Genomic DNA, 5,171 nt, shown 5'->3' on the forward strand with positions numbered 1-5,171 from the left:
AGTGAAAGATAATAAGCTAAAAATTTGCATACGTCTTTATTTTGATGGTATAACACTTACCTCAAAAGTCTCATATAATCACGTGTACGCGACTTAAGATATTTAAGGTCAAAGTTCACGAAAATCAGTTTTTTGCAAATATCTCGTTTCCCTTACGCTAAATGACTTTGAAGGTGGTTAGAGAAATTGTAGAACGGAAAATTCTCTTCAACTTTTGTATGAAGTAAATTAATGTACGTTCAACCCTTTTTGAGATACAGCGCAAAGAGTAGGAGATCGCTTACCTGTATATACGATAATGCAAGGTCAGCTAGTAGAATACAATAAATAAATAAGTTATATTGTTAATTATTCACTTACTATTATTATTATTACTTAATACTATTATTATTGTTATTATTATTACCATTATTATTAATAATTAATTAAAATTAATCTGTCAAAATTAACAATTGTAAAGTTCCCATCGATTAATTACTACTCTTCCAGAGAATAACTGTAAACAAAAAAATCCAAAATAATCTAAAAGAATATCTACAGTATGAGTTAAGCCCGTATCAAACATATTTATTTAATAATAATGGCATGAGAAAAACAACAAAATCAGCACTATATAAAAACATGACTTCTGTGTGTTATACCATCAAAATAAAGACGTATGCAAATTTTTAGCTTATTATCTTTCATTCCGAGGTTGCATCCTTATTTTGCCTTATTTTACTGAGTTAGTGAGGAATTCCTCTAGAGAGGAATTGGTTGAAAATCATTTATTTTTAAACCTTAAAAAATAAAATGGACTAAACTGGATACTACAACACGAGAGTGCGTTGAAATCAAAGTTTCAACAACTTTTAACATTTGCGACCTCGTGTCGTCGCGACCGGAAGGGGGACCTTCCAGAGGAATAATCCGTGGATCCGCCACTAGATTCCGACTATTCCAAAACCTAACCAGCTTTGATGACTAAATAAATACTAATAATTTGGGTATAGTTCCGAAAGGTTCCCTAACAAAATACAACTAAAATCTAGACCACCCACGCTACTTCTCCCGGTCCACCCTGTTCGAAAGCTGCACAACGACTCTCTGTGTGCACAACCTCCGGTCACAGCCTGAAAACCTAGCAGGAACCATCCTACCAGAACCTGTCCGGAAGAATTCCGGATGGTAGGAGGCTCCTATTGTTTGAGCTAAAGGCTAGAGGTCGGCGCAGCTGGCTATAGCGTTCGCGGCAACAGACGGATAACGCGCGCCAAATTCAAAACTGTAGCGGCACTCGCCGCACATTGACTTTCCACTTTATTATTTTTATACTTATACTTTGTGCTGTATGTTTAACGGCTAATCAGACACGGGATGGCATGATAGTGTGGTACCCAATTAACGCCTTAACCGAAGAAGCGGTTATGAATCATGGTCTCAATTACACGTCACCCATATGTGGGCTACATTCACAACTCAAAGACCATTAATTAGTGTGGCGCCCAAGCTATTATACAAACACACTAGGGAGAATCATACAAATAAATGTTAACTGCTACCAACCTGAGCCTAGTGCAAGATATTTCCTTGAAATCCCCAATGTGGGTAGATTCCTATCGATACCTACCTCTAGTATTCCACATGATTATATATTTAATTATTAACGTAAAATATTGTACTATGGAAAGTGCACGTTGTGGTTAATTCCAATATGACATAGTTAGTGATATTAGTCACTATCATGTCTGTTTTTAGAATATTATATAATCCCCAATTACTGTACAATATGACATCGATTCGTTTCACAAAAAAAAAAAAAAAAAAAAAAAAATATCAAAAAACGTGCACTAATACATTATTTAAGTATTTTAATGTTCGGATGGCCGTAAAATACACCGTTACTGTTAAAGGTGAGCAATACATTTTTTTAGCTTTATTACTGTTAGTTACAATACATTCGACCACGCTGGACACAATTACTATTATATAATAAAACGTATGTTAACGTGTAAACCATTTTATATCATTATCTTATATTCATTATAACTACTCTAGATAGTTGATAGTGTGCTCTGAATAGGATCTAAATTGCAATACTTCATTGACAGTTAAATAAACACCAGCGGTCATAACCGATGTAAAGGACTAGTGATTCAAATTAATGAGAATTACCAAGAATTATCCTGTAAATAAAATATAAGAAGACAATTACAAATTTTTACACTATTCATTGTGAAGGCCCAACATAACAGAAAATTTTATTGCCCGACTGCCAACTAAACAGAACAATCTCAGAGAAAAAAAAAAGAATATAAGGTAATATAAATGCATGTCACTGTTTGTTTCTTTATTCTGTTTGTTAATTACGTTTAAACTGGTCAAATGAGCTGCGCCCGAACCCTGACACTGTTCAGAAGGCTTTGAAATCTTCCTTCATTTTGGGACCATGTTTGCTGCGGCTCTAATCTGTTTCTGTAATGCTTATTGTTTCTTCGAAATAATAGGTAATATGTTCGTTCGAAAAAATTTGTATATTATAAAGTAATGGTTGTGATATTATCATGCATTTTACAACTAAACAGAAGCAAACACATCAATCAAACGAAATAATCATCAGGAAGTCACGAAATATACGGTAGCAGCTACCATATTTTTTACCTCTATCTAGTTTAACTAATACCTACAACGTGCATAGCGTGTTATGTATCATGTATACATACAAATATAAGAATTAAACTCATTTTCTAGTCCCAATACTTCTGCTTCTCACATATTAAGTAAAACGCAGTTGGTCCAGTTGTTTCTGAAGTTGTAATTTGGAAGCCATTTGAAGGCAAAAGTGACTGTGGTAATCAAAAACATAAAACAAGTGTTTTTACTTTTGTCATCTTAAGTTCACGTGAAACTAATCAGCATTGTCTCTGAAAACATTAAAAATCTTAATGATCGCAAAAATTTCAAATATCTACTAAAATACCTCAGTGTCAATATGTCAAGGACGTTTTAAACTGTTGCAGAACTCAGTAATGGATGTAGGGATGATAATCGTTCAGCTTTTGGTAATAAATACAAAATCGGGATTTCACAAATAAAATCCAAATCCTACGTATTTGCTTAAAAATGAAATTATCTTAATAATTATAATTATATATGCACATTGTATGTGGATTTTTGTGTGGGTCAGCCATGGGTATATACTTTTTAATGGATTCAAAACTTATCGAAGACATTGGCTCTTTTACGATTAATACTAAATTATTTGAGTGCATAAATTCCTTTAGTTTTTTTTTTTTTTAATTTAAACTGATGATTACTCCAGTACTCTTGATAACCTAATGACAATATTTCATTGTAATACTCGTAGTTACGACAAGCATATTGAGAAGCTCATATTAATATTAAATAATTATAACCAGAAATTTTATATTATAGTTCTAACGGAGACTTGGATGGATGAAAGTGGCGTGTTTGAGCGATTGCATGGGTACGATATTTTAGTTAACGAAAAGTGTAGGAATCAGAATTAGTGATTGTGGTATGTATGGGAAAATCTGCATGTGAATAGTGAGTTTACACGGGGCAACTAGAATTAAAATAGATATAGTAACTGGTAGTGGCCGGCACAGTATCCTGGCCGTGTACCACAGTCCATTACCCGACCTTGAACTGTTTATTGATAATCTAGAGTCATATTGTGATAGCAGGCCGCAGGACAGGATACACTGGCTGGTGGGTAACGTGAACTGCTGTATTCTGTCGGACACACATAACACAACGTCGTAACGTTATCTGAACGTCCTCTACAACGTGGGCTATGTCTGTGGTATTAACGTACCCACTCGTGTCACTCGCGAATACAAGTAGCTGCATTGGTCATAGTTTTATCGACTCAGGCACCACGAAATATGTAAAATGCGGTCTAATTAAAGCAGAAATGACGGATCATTATTTTCCTGTTGCTGCAATTAATAACAGTATTATTCATTCTAAATTTAGTAGAACAGACCACAACATTGTTATACATTTCAAAAATGTAGCACATCTCATTTCTATAACTAGGGAGTCTGTAGTTGATACGGACGTCAACACTTCTTGCGTGCTATTTGTCCATCAGATACAGACAGTATTGAAAAACTCTACAGAAGTTAAAACACATTCCCACGAAAGAAATGAAAATAAAACCGTGGATGATTAGAGGATTTGATCAGTCAGACGCAGAGATAAGATTATTAAACAATTAAAATACAACCTTTCGATCCTATTCTTATTGCTCGGTTTAAATCCTACCGAAATGTACTTAGTAATCTTATTAAAACGGCGAAAGAAGACCATTGTCGTAATAATATTAACTTGAAAGCAAAATTCCTATGTAAAAGTATTAGCCAAATTACTGGTAATACTAAATGAAAATAGGCTTTCAAAAGTAACCCATTTTTGGAAGGGAATAGGAAGCAGGATAAAAGAGACGTGATTAAGGTTGCGGACACATTCAATGATTATTTATATATGATTATGTAAGTGTTGGGGCAGGGCTGGCCAGTGCTGTCCCTCCCGTGACTGAGCTTGTTGTTGACGATACTTTGCCGGGGACTCGGCCCTCTGACTGGTTTACCTCACTCAGGACAATATTGTCCGGAGTGTTACCGAACTCAGGAGGAGTTTCCACCACGGGGATTGACGGGATTCCCACTAAGAGCGTATACTAGTTTTTGTTTCTGGCAGCCATATAATTTTGAGATTGATAGGAACTATTTACTCGTTTAAAAGACAAATAATGACGTACATTCCTGGCTTATAACAGGTGCTTAAACTCAGTGACCCCATTATATATCCATTATCAGGTTCGCACCACTTTGAGGAAAAAAATTGTTAACATTTTCTTGAGATGATTTGTGAGTTATCTCACATGTCTCATTTGGAGCTTTGAGAAAAGTATGTACTTCCCATACAATTAACTGACATTTACAAAAATAAATATTGTGCACCATTTCATTTTTTTATTGAGTTATTTTTATTCATAGACTTGACAAAAGGATTGAACCAATTCTGGTTCGGCTTACATGTAATAATTACAGGTAGGCTAGTACTTCTATACAGATCATATTATGTACAAGTAATCATATTAAAAATACACTAAGTGACTACTAGTTACTGATAAAGATAGTTTCATCATTAATTTACAAGACAAA

This window comes from Homalodisca vitripennis, chromosome 1 (genome assembly GCF_021130785.1).
Source record: "Homalodisca vitripennis isolate AUS2020 chromosome 1, UT_GWSS_2.1, whole genome shotgun sequence".
NCBI lineage: Eukaryota > Metazoa > Arthropoda > Insecta > Hemiptera > Cicadellidae > Homalodisca > Homalodisca vitripennis.